This window comes from Centruroides sculpturatus, unplaced genomic scaffold (assembly GCF_000671375.1).
Source record: "Centruroides sculpturatus isolate CEXI.00-Female unplaced genomic scaffold, Cexi_2.0 scaffold255, whole genome shotgun sequence".
Classification (NCBI taxonomy): domain Eukaryota; kingdom Metazoa; phylum Arthropoda; class Arachnida; order Scorpiones; family Buthidae; genus Centruroides; species Centruroides sculpturatus.
In genome coordinates, this window is record NW_019384705.1 from 451,287 (window position 1) to 464,659 (window position 13,373).

Genomic DNA, 13,373 nt, shown 5'->3' on the forward strand with positions numbered 1-13,373 from the left:
AAGAGCTTGTTTGGACAGGTCTCGATGTTCCGGTTTCTCTTCTGTGGGTGTTAGCACAACTAGAGTAAACACATTGAGCTCCAAGAAACGACTATTGGGATCGAGCGAGAGAGTGGAAGACAATTGTTGCCGAGATGCTAAGGTAATTAGGTAATGGGAAAGAACACACGCCTGGCAAAATGCGTCTCGTTTTCCGATTTTTCCGTATGGGAGCACCGGTAGAAGTTAATAAAGGACGTCATCTGTACTATCCCGAAGGGAAGTGGTTCGCTGACGTCATCGTTCCCTCGCGTCGATTAGCTCAAACGGCCGAGAAGCGTTTAATTCGATTTATGTAACAATCCTACTCTTTAACCTTCCGCGTTAACAATCGAAAGGCACAGAACGACGTCGAGCCTCCTCGGAATGGAATAGAATTCCTTGGATTTCTAAACAACAGTTTCTAAAGTCTCCTCTCTTTTTCCGGTGTTCTACATTTATTGGCAAACAGCGCGCTACGATAGATCTTTCCATCATAAGATGCGGTTACGCAAATGACCATCTGTCAGAAGATTCCGACAGATATGAGAGTGTACGGTCGTCGTACGTCTGTCTATTCTATAGAAGGGAAACGGGTAAACTACATCGAACGAACCGAAATAAAAAAAAAATAACTCGAGCGAATAGAATCCCTCGTGAGTAACTATCATAAACCATATCGTTTGTGATATAGTCTGGAAGTGGAAGAAATAAAATTCTCTCTTCCCGCAACTACAGAATCGAATACAGTAAGCACTCAACTTCCATATTTGATTTCTCCAATTGACTTAATTTAAACTGGAAAGAGAAAACGTAGTTCGTTGTTTATCTTCCGAGAATTGCCAGATTTTTATTCGTTTAGCTGTGGCACCGAGTGTTTTTTTTTTTTTTTCTTTTTTTTCAGATTTCTCCGGGTTTGTTTACCGAAAGTGAAGACATAACGAATTCGGAGGTTGGAAGCACGCCTCTCGGGACTAATATCAAACAGATGTTGTCATTATGAACGACTGACTTCCATTAAGGTAAATGACAGCCGTCTTAATGGATCAGATAACTGGATGGTTGGAAGGTGAAAACGGGAAATTATCCCATCACATTATTAGTGACGTCATCGACAGTTTAGGAGAGAGAGAAATCGAAAAGTCATATTTCTCTTGGAATGTAGGAGGGAAAACGACTATCCCAGACAATGCCTGGGGTTTTCCCGGAAAAATCGTTAACGGTGAGTAATTCTTCCAGAAAACTGCGAATACCGACTGGGAAAATGCAAGAGCTACAGCTTCACCGACACAGAAATGTAAAAACAAAATACCAGAAATCCCTTCTTTTAACGAGAAAAATTACACGAGATAAAACGGAAGGAAATGCTAGAAAATAAAACGCGTCACGGATTCCATCTTTCTGTTTAAATATAAATCATTAATCATTACACGTACACTATGTAAAAATAAAAGTTAAATATCTTTTTCTAATGTAAACTCGGCATTATAAACCGATTTAAAAAAATAATAATAATAATAGAGATTCGATAAATAATTATAATCGCACCGTTTAAAAATAAATATAATACTGTATAGGATGTTTGTTTTCAAGTAATATATATATATTTTTTTTACTTTGTTTTACAGACGTATATAGAATTTTAATTAAAGTTTGTGATTGAATCGGTAATGTTATCTCTATGCATTTTGCGAGTGTGGTCTTTTAAAGGTTTCGACCATAAAGACCATCCTAAATTAATCATTTTTATAATCAACCTAATTACAATCTCGTATACAGTCGACCCCCTATAACACTTGATTTTTCTGTTTTATATGAATTCCATGTTGTACGAGTCACTTAGATTTTACAAATACGTGAGCCGTTCACAGCCTGGCCACGTATTTGTATAATCTAAGTGACTCGTACAACATGGAATTCATATAAAACGGAATAATCAACAGTGTTATAGGGTGTCTTATAAAGTTTATTTTCATTCAAACCTAAAAGAATTTCATTCATTGACATTCAATAAAACCCACACACACTTATATTTCGGCTCTTAAATGTCAAGTTAAAGTTCGAATTAATGTTTTTTTATTGCATTCTCGTCATATTCATCGTTTCATATTTTATTCCAACGCAGTTACGTAACCACAGCCGGGGAATAAGTCTTTCGCATTTGGCTTAATTATAGGAAGGAGCTGTATTACCAAGGTCACAATCAATTTTACTTTCGAAGGCCGCACCCACGATTCGGGAGATGAAAGCCAAGATTTTAGTTTTGCTTGTAGGTGAAACTTTTTGCTTGTAGGTGAAACTGACCTCTGAGCCGGAGCCAGATAATACATCAAGTTAAGCCTCTAGCTATAGGCTATTTTTAGCCTTTTACAATTTTGCTTCGCTAAATCCATGCCTAATTGCCGTTGTAATTACGGGTTACGGGATAAAAAGGCGATATCGTCCAGCCCATCGAGGCCGGAACTACGACGCAACAACAATAACAGTGTCGATAATGACCCTTTTTTTGTGCTTTTTACGGAAGAAGCAGTAGAGTAAATCTTCATAAATTTAATTAGCCATTACTAAAGTTGTTACAACAAGAACATATCCCGTTTCTCTCATTATACGACTGGAATTACGGTATATAAAACTTCTCTTAAGGATTAATCTTCGAATTTGCAGTAACGGCTGGATCTATAAGAGAAGAAACACACGCGACGTTCCACTACACCCCTCAATCAGACATCGGTATCCATCTGTTCTTTTTGGTTACTCGCACAATACTAAAAAGGAAGAGAGTGAAAGCGCCATTGAAACACAATCTAACGGTCGTTTCGTACGTTTCCAGCTGCCCTCTAACCGAATGAAATCTAACGGAACACGCTTTTTCTTTCTTTTTTTTTTCTTAAATCCCCGTCCCCTGTTCTGGCTCGTGGCATTTGTTTCTTTTCTCTCCCGCTGTATTTCCCCTTTCGAGGATGCAGGAACACGTTGCACAAGAGGGGATTTACACATCTGTTCGTTAGATTATTCTTTCAAAATTGGGATAACCGGATCCCCCTTATAATAACATTTACTATCTACATTTAAAGACTAAAATGGTGTTCTACATAAATACAAATTCGATTCGATCGAATTAATTTCTTCTCTTTATCAAATCATATAGAAACGAAAACTATTTAAATCTCATGCAACCGTAAACAATTTTATTTACATATAAATTAATATTTCACCCGGAGAACAATGAAAAGTTACATAGAACCCAATAGAATGACGACGAAAAGCATTTAATCCTTTTGTATTTCGTGATGAATGAGAGTTAGCAGAAACGGTAAATCCTACAGAAGGGGGTAAAAAAATACAGTCTATAGTTTCTTGCAATCGGAAATTGCGAAAGTTTTATATATATAATACGAAATCATTATTGTGCTACCAACCGGCATAAGAGAAAAAAATAAAAATGGTCAATTTGTATATCTGTCCTTCAAGTTATGACAATGCCATAAGCATAACCATGGGCTTTCGTAAGAGTTAAAAAGCCAAGGAAATCCTGTCCGAACAACGAATGAAATAAGCCTCCCGCTCGACATGCCGTCCTTTTTACCCTATTGTTTTCTCGCCTCAATGAGTAAAACCTTTCTGTATTTAGCGTAAAATGACTTTTTCTTAAAGAAATTACGAAATTGCGTGAGCCAAAATAGATGGATAGCAAGTAGTGGCGGCACTGTTGAAAATTGATTTCGGGAAAGGATGCGATTTTTAAGTGAAACGCAAGTCTGGTATATTTTTATTCTATAACATAAAAAAAAATAAATACTTATTGGACTTTCTCAGAAAAAAAAAACAGTTTGCCAATAGGGAAAAAGCCTAGAAAAATTGTCCTATAATATGATATTATGAAAACAATGTTATCGAATTATGTAAAATTACGCAAATAATAAGAACCAGATGATAAAGGATACAATGAACTGTTTAGAGAATTGCCCAATTTGGCCGGCACAATTGTTGTAGGCTACACATTGAAGACCTACTTTCTGCATCCTGCTGTAAATCCTAAATTTTTCAGGTGAGCCAAATAGTAAATCCAAACAAAAAAACAAAGCTTGTCGTAAATGAGTCGATAACTGTCGGGAACGATTTCTATTTCTTTTTGGATGTTGTAGCTACTGTTTTACCAAGTGAAAGTGTATTCGATATACTTTCACCTGACAAAACAGACCACAGCAATGTAAAAGAAAGGAGACACGTAGCGGCTGACAAACATAAGAGTCATTCCGTTTGAAGTATAGCATCTTAACTCTGTTTAAATGGGATGTTATTCCTCTAAGAACATATATATTGAAAGAGAATGACCCATATTGAGCCATCGATGTCTATATAAAGACCTTGTCCCACATCACATCGTGCGAATTGTCCGGCGAGTATTGGCATTCTTCCAAAATCCGATTGTTTAGACCGAGCATATCCTAACCTTGACCCTGCCATTAAAAAATACTCAGGACCCAAATGCATAAGTTTGGAGAAAAAAAAAAAACACATCGATCAGGTAGGTATAAAGTTCGGTGTAACGACCTGATTATCTACATTTTTTCCCTCCTGTATTTCGTTATTTTCCGGCAAATAACTTTTATGTAGTAATATTAGAAAAACAACATCGACATTTGCCATTTGTTTAAAAGGGTTAGAGTAGATTTGTCGCAGTGTCAACCAAAACTTTTGAGGCATAGAGACGACACATCCATTTATTCAACTGTTCGAGTCATTGCCTTTTTAAAGGAAAGAAAGAAAAAAAAAACGTATTGCACTTATCTACAGAACTGATTTTAGACGTTCCATTTTTCCATTTTGAACTAATTATATTTTTAAAAACTTGAATATTACAGTATTACAAATAAAAAAAAACACTCGGTCTTTCATAACAATTAGTAAATTCAGAAAACGAATTTTTAACTCGAAAGTGATTGTTTTTTGTTCTTGATTCCCGAAGAAAGACAACTACTTAGCCAGGTATGCTTAAAGAGAGACGTTACCCAACGCGGCAGACAATGTTGTCATTGTTGCATAATGTTCTTTCAAAACAATACCACAAAACAAACGGAAGTTAAGGCAATCCGGCAGAAGGCTATCAATTTCCTTCCGACAGACACGCTTCGATCATGTGACGAAACGTGGCCAGAATATACTAGATCCATCGAAGGAGATTTAATTCTTTAACTTTTCTTCGGCTTTTGTAATAAATGAAAGGAACGAACCACTCTCGCTGTTATCGTATGAAAAAAAATCGACAAAATAAAAAAAAGTCCACTGGATTTATGCATTTTCGTTCGATACGGGAAAAACGTAATTTTAATGACAAAGAATAGGGGACGTTAAGGAGGAAAATACATAACTTTATTTTTTATAATGTTAAAAGGAAATCATGAAGTGGAAGAAAAGGAAAAAAAAAAAAAAACATGACTGCAGCTAGAAATTCGAAATTTGAACTATTTACATGCTTACTGTAAGCATTTTAATACGCCAGAATATATGTAAAAGTCAAGTAAAAAATAATTTTCACGTAACATTATTATAAAATATACTTTTAATTATAAGTTTATTATTATAAATATTCATTAGAATCATTGGTTGATCTATAAAAAGTTCTTTAAATGTAAAATTATAATGATCGTGTAAACAGTTCCTCTGTACAGGCATAATCACGCATTTGACCTAAATGTTATGAAAAAAAAATTTTCGCTCAGTTCTTTTGCCAAAATTAATTCCTACCAATCGTTTAATCATTCTAAACATCGATAAGAGAGGGAAATAGATTATACATTGGTTAATAAGGAAACTAATTACTTCTATTTGTAAAAAATTAAGCAAGAAAAGGAAGCGTGCCATTGTAAATTGTCAATAAAAGCGGCGATCATCTGAACTGTATCAGATAAGCAATGTTTATAATCGTACGGCGAAACAGTTCGTTGATTTTCGCTAGAAAAGCGATTTTTTTCTTCTTATTTCTTTCTTTTATTTTTTTTTTTTTCGCACCAAGACACTGAGCTCTTCTGGAATTCTACTTATTTGAACTACCTTTCGATGGTTGCCAGAAACTTCCCTAGTGAGACTGACGGATCGACATCGAAGAACAGTATGAAGTCGAACGACACACCGTATAAGACAATAGTATCGATGAAAGTGTCATTCATTTAGTTTGGCAGAAACATCCAAATCGGTATTTCTCCTAGTTAAAGACATTGAACCCGTAAATTAGGATTTCCTGATGAGATAAAACGGGTACATTCACCCGTCGGCGCGAACGTTTTCCTGTCGTAGTCGATTTTAATTAATTGATCGACAGTTTTTAGTGACAGAAACTAGACATCGACTTCTTCGAAATATTTGGAAACAAGATTCCGTTAAAGAGAAGCATGGAATGACAATCTATCGACCAGAAACAATAGACGCGACATTTGTCCATAGACTCCCGATTGATCGAAGGACTGAGACGTCGTTCGAAACCTTTTTTTTCCCCCTTTCTTTCTTTTTTTTTTTTAAACTCGTCCAAGAATATTCTTTCATTATAAAACGGAGAAGTTGTATTTTTCCGAAAAAGCCGAGGAATGGAATCCGAGAAGGACGATTGCTAGTGTTGACGACCGAGCAAAAATAGCGCAACCCACCCCTACGTACAGTACTTCTCCAGCTGTGATGCTTCGGCAGCAGACCGTGAAGGACCGATCCCAAATCGGATTAGAAAAACGCGCCAATTTCGTTCCTTAAAAAGTCGAAAATTGCGGGAGGAAGAAATGAACTCGAATAGTTTTTCTAAGAATGGCGAATGCTTTTTTTTTTTTTAAGTACTGTAGGTCTTCACTTGATTCCAATTTCGCTAGATGGCGACACCCGTCCATCACAATTATCTTCGATAATTAATTAACTCCGGGCGACTATATCAAACACCCCAGTTCTTTCGGACTTAATTTTATTCTTTGCCCTTAACCGAACGGGTTTTAACCATAATTAAATAACATGGAAGCTTCTCAAACAACCGACAGTGGTGGTGGTTCCATCACTGGTATATGTCCGCGTGCTTCGAGAATTAATCGAGCGTGATGGATTCGGTTCTAAATATCCCGTTTCTGTCACGTGACTGACCGCAATTAAATCACTACAAAGAAGGCCTGTGTGTCGGGATGCCTTATCTCAGTCTTTATCTCTGTCACACGATACAACCAACGTGAAGATATCAGTTCCGGGCTATTTAAAGAAGCGTAAACAAGACATAAGTAGAGCGGGCCACCCTCTATTGTGCTTTGTCCTTTCGGGTCGACATACGGGATCAAAATGCCCTCACTAATAACTATACATCCAATTACATTATATAATCGAGGTGCATCTTCTTATCTATTACTCCGAAGAGAAATGAAAAGTTAAATTTTTAATAAGAAACAATTGAAGCCATACATACCTCCCAACGCTCCGATATTTTCGATCGACATTCATTTTAATTTATCTTTGATCTTACAATTTCTCATTTTTGTGGTTTTTTTTATAAAGATTTTAACGTTTGTTTAGTACCAGTAGACCCCCCCTATAACACTGTAGATAATTCCGTGTTATATGAATTCCACGTTGTACGAGTCACTTATATTTTACAAATACGTGAGCCGTTCACAGCCCGGCACACATATTTGCAAAATCTAAGTGACTCGTACAATGTGGAATTCATATAATACGGAATTATCAACAGTGTTATAGGGGGGGTCTACTGTATAGAACAATATTTATAAAATAAACCTTCGAACAAAGTCATAAAAAGTTGATATTAAGTCTAGAAAAAAACGCATTTATCAGAATGCCCTATCGCAATTCTGTGATTTAACAGTGAGAAATAAGTTTACATGGACGATAAATGTTCCCTCTAGATCCTTCTTTAGATATATAAAAAAAAAACAGGGCACTTAGAAAAACTTTTAAACCTTTTTTCTTATTACTACGCAATTTCGTACATACAAATCCAGATGTTAAAATTGCCACAAACTTTCCTAGAAATTGTTGCAAATTCTAAAATTACCATATCTTCGAAATAAAATCCATCAATAGAAAAACTACAATAGCTGAGATCTCAAGAGCATTTTTAACGCAGATTAAATGTAGATTGTATTCGTACCTTTGTAGCGTTAACAGACAGTAGACATAGAAAAAAAAAAAATAAAAGTAGGAGGCGAGAAGTATCATTTCAGAGAAAAATAAACAAGTAAAAAGTTGTAAGATAAAACTGATACTAAAAATTTTGTTAGACTAATCCGTATAGGACTATTTCTATAGATGGTTTGGAATGGAAGACGAGCAAGCCATTTCACCATATTAAATTTAGCATAATGGAGGAATTTAATTTTGTGGAAATACATTTAGTTATAGTTAACGACGCGGAATTATAATTTTAAAACACCGTGGATGACGATTGCTCTGCCTCGATTAACTCGGATCGATGCATCAAGATTTCCAATACTGTACCAAGCGAACGGAAGGGCTCATTAAAATAAGAGTCTCTTATTAATCTACTTACTGATATCTTTTTCCTTTCCGCGAGAGGATTGGGAACGAAGCTTTCACTATATTCGTAATTTCTGTCAAGTAGTCACGAGTCAAAACTCCATCTTGTTGAGTACTATGTTCTTCTTCTCCCTTTCATTTTTGCGCTGAAATTCCTTTTCCTTTTTTTTTCTCCGCGTCAAACATATGGCTGAAAATACAGTCTAGTCGTTATCGGGAACCCTATCGAAATTGAGAGTTCTGGAGAGTGGGGCCAAAATTGTTTTATCGGGCCATCTTTTAGGTGCCATTCCATTAGTTACAACAAAAGATAACATCTCAATTTAAAGGAAAGCAAATTTACAACGCAATTAATTTAAAGTTTGCAAAAAGTTGTGTCGCATTTTCAAATATATGACGCCTTTGAAATACCATTCATTATCACTTTTTTTTTTTTCTTTTAGTATTACAAATAATCTAATATAACATATAATTATTAAAAGACTCCGCCTAATTCAGAGAAAAGTGAACATTTTCACAAAATGTCCTTTTATATTAATATTCTTGTAACGGAATCTAGCATTTCCTCGCAATGCACGATCCTTCCACGAAGAGAAAGTTAAGCACGTTAGTTAGCAATTAATGGAAGTATTATCCTTTTCGAAAAATAACTTAATGCGATGTGTCTGCTCTTGTCCGAATTTTTTAAAGTACAATATCTTTTTAACTATTTGTTTCCCTGGGATCTAACCAATATCAATCACTCTCGGGACACCATTAAACCACTTAGGTATCGATGGCGTATCTTTGCGTTGTTTTTTAAGAATAATTTAATTTTCTCGTTGCCTGATGAAGTAGACAGGATTGAAAATGGATCTTAAACTTCTCCATGACGGTCACGTTTTCTCGACAACAGTACGGAAATGTTTATTTGTGTTTTACGTCACGGATTGTGAACATTTTATTTACACCAATGAATTTCCCAATGGGCTAAATCATATTAATATTATATAATTATATCGGTAGATATAGTTTTTTTACATTCTTTTGAGAAGTATAAAATAAAACTTTATTTAAAGTTTTATTTATACTGTAGAAGATTTGAACCCGTAAATTGATTTATAATATACAGTCGACCCCCCCTATAACACTGTTGATAATTCCGTTTTATATGAATTCCATGTTGTACGAGTCACTTAGATTTTACAAATACGTGAGCAGTTCACAGCCCGGTACACGTATTTGTAAAATCTAAGTGACTCGTACAACATGGAATTCATATAAAACGGAATTATCAACANAACGCCAAACGATTGCTGGATTACGTAGGGCTATATTAATTAATATAGCAGTCATTCGGTGTTAATCTTAAAGATTGGGTTAATTGACGTTTATATTTGTATAATTATCAGTCGAAAATGCAGAAAATATAACTGATCAGTCTTCTAAATCTTAAATTTTTTTTTTTTTTTTTTTTTTTTTTTTTAAATACGTAAAGTTCATATAAATGTAGAAGATTGAACTTTTCATTTATGACATGACACTGCTATGAAATTAAAGTAACGAAAAGCGATACACGTCAGATAAAATCTAGAAAATTTATTGACAATATATCAAGAATAGAATACAGAATGAAGCTTGATTTCATAAATTAAATAGAAGATGGGGATAGACGAAAAATTTATTTTTTTTTACTGTTTTATAAATTGAAAATACAGTATTATTTATTAAGTAAATGACGATATCATCTATCAAATAAAATACACTTCGAAAAAAATTTACAGAATTTAAAACTTATTAAGGAGATTGCATTTTTATTTTTTTATTTTTTTGTCTTTATGAAATTCAAAATAGAAATGTGCAACAGTAAAAAAAATATATATATATTAGCGAGGTTGCGGCCGAAGTTTTCATCTCTCAAACGTGAACGTCGAACGTGAACGTCGACGTTCGACGTTCATCTCTCGAATGTGAACGTCGAACGTGAACGTCGAACGTCGACGTTCACGTTCGAGAGATGAAAACTTCGGCCGCAACCTCTGTAATATTTTCATAGTAATTATTTAATTAACGAATATTTTTATATCTTTACGTGGAAGTATTGTTTAAATATCATATTGTAATATCATATTGTTTAAATATTGTATAAGATTTGTTATGAAATTTGAATTCGATAATTGACTAAACATAAAAAGAATTAAATAAAGATATTAGAAATTAAATGCTGGTTATGTTATTTTGTTTTAAATATAAAAATTATTTAGTTAATTTAAATACGTACGAATAAAAACAACAATTTTAAAAATTGCAATGAAATTAAATTACATTTTTTCTTTTAAGAAATAAATATAAAATTAAAAACAAGTTCATTATAATAAAAATTACATTAATATATAATTAGAATTAGCGTGTTGGCTAATCAATTTGCTAATATGCATAAAAACATTACGCTAGAATTGGTGAATTAAAAATATTATTTCGTCAACAAGAAATTCCATGCGAAAACATATTGAATATCATTTAATTTCGAGTTAAGTAAAAATGATAAATTTTATATATTTCGTTTTTTTTTTTGCATCTGTTTTCTCCTTAAAATATTATGTTACAAGACGTAAAATGATGTTGCATTATATAAAGAAATCAAAATAAATTTTTATAAAACGTAGACTAATTGTTATAATCTCCGATTTAATTTCTAAAGGTTAACTTTTTTTTCCCTTTTTCCCTATTTAAATCGTGATAAGAAAAATAAATATGAAACACTTATCTCATAATTGGAACAATACTAAGTAACTAAACGCATTGAAAGATATCTGATACAACTTCTAGTCTTATTAATGGGTTACGTTTCGTGAACTGCTGTTCTTATTTTTGACTAAACGAAACCAAACCCAAACTTTTATTTTATTTTTTATTGTAGATTTTTCTCTATTTTATAATATAGAATTCTTTTTTTTTTAAATTACATATTATTTTAGTTTCTACTAAAAATATATTTTAAGCTTAAACTGTAGATTTTTATCTCTGGATCACGCTTCAGAAGAATAAATGGTCACTTTTATCTATTGGATTTAAAAGATCTAAATAATGGAATTTAAGAGAATCTTCCCGAATTACGAAAAAAGGAAAAAAAAATTCAATAGATATTACCTGTAGTTATTTATGTTCTAATTTCTCTTTAAACAAACGAAATAGTTGGAAATTATCGTATAATTTTACAACGAACAATGATAACTAATACCGCTGTAAATGGATAACGCCCATTAATTCACTATTAAAAGATTTAATCGCTTCTGCTTACAAAACAATGAAGTTAATTATAAGATTATTCTTTTAAACATTAAGATGAAGCTTTTTATACTTAATTACTATTTGTTCGAAAACAAATCTGTTGAATATATTATACTTCCAACCTATGAATTTTTTACATACATTGAATAATTATTCTAAAACTTTCACAAACCTGGTTAAAATGTTCGAATTAAATTCAATGGAAAAAGAATTCCATATTTGGAATCTTGTGTTTATCGATCCAACCTTATCTTCCATTTTGTAGGACTCAATGGTCTAACTTCATTTCTGTTAAAACTTTCATAAAATAAAATAAAAAAAGTTCGGCTGATAGTCTAAGTTTAAGGATAAAAATTCATTTACTGATGGAATCCAGAAGGAATTTTGAAAACATTTTCTTCTTTCATTATAATTGTACTGTACCAGTCGACCCCCCCTATAACACTGTTAATTTTTCCGTTTTATATGAATTCCATGTTGTACGAGTCACTTAGATTTTACAAATACGTGTGCCGGGCTGTGAACGGCTCACGTATTTGTAAAATCTAAGTGACTCGTACAACATGGAATTCATATAAAACGAAATTATCAACAGTGTTATAGGGGGGTCGACTGGGTACTGTACTTTTAGAGTAACACAAATCATCTTTAATCAATTAACATAAAACATTTTTCATTCGTAGTTATTATATAATTTTATCGTCGTCATTAAATAATTATTGAATTAATTTAATAATTTATAAATTCAGAGATAATATTTTTTTAAAAAATCTGTTGAATATTTATATATATAATCATTATATATTGATCTCGATGGAATGCAATGAAAAACTGATTAAACATTCTATTGCTTCCGATGACAGCAGTTCTTCGTTACGGGGTAAACATCAGTCATTATAATGAAATTAGAGCAATAACGAACCAAGTGTGAGTTAGTGACGTGTCAATGGTTTGGAAGTTATTTTCTGCCCTGAATGACAGGAAAACTTTGGCAAAAATTATTTCTTAATTAATCAGAAGAAGCGCTGTATATCCCAGTTTATTTATTTTTTTTTAAAGGAGAATGCGTTTAATCTCCTCGAGGAATCGGTCGATCTAATCTATTAATTTATATTAATATGTTTTCATTTAATAGTAAAGGTTTTTGGCTTATACATTGCTTAAAATGTTAAAAGCATTTTAAAATTATATCATTGCTGTTTTCAGTAATTTATTCTATAATTAATGTGTATAACAGCTTCATACTGCATAAAAATATAGACTGAATTGTAGCCTATATTTTTGCTTATTAATATTAAACAGTCGCTTATAAAAATAATGTTCCTAAATTAATAATTTATGTTCATTAATCTTAATACATTCGCATAAAATCTGCTGATATACAGTCGACCCCCTATAACACTGTTGATTATTCCGTTTTATATGAATTCCGTGTTATACGAATCACTTAGATTTTACAAATACGTCAGCCGTTCACAGCCTGGCACATGTATTTGTAAAATCTAAGTGACTCGTATAACATGGAATTCATATAAAACGGAATAATCAACAGTGTTATAGGGGGG

The 13,373-nt window shown here is 32.9% G+C and overlaps 1 protein-coding gene across 2 annotated transcripts in view; it reads right to left on the reverse strand.

Annotated features, from left to right (window-relative positions):
- LOC111627659 (mucin-6-like) overlaps nucleotides 1–13,373 on the reverse strand; it is a 134,756-nt gene that overhangs the window by 89,602 nt on the left and 31,781 nt on the right. The gene's annotated exons all lie outside the window — the stretch shown is intronic.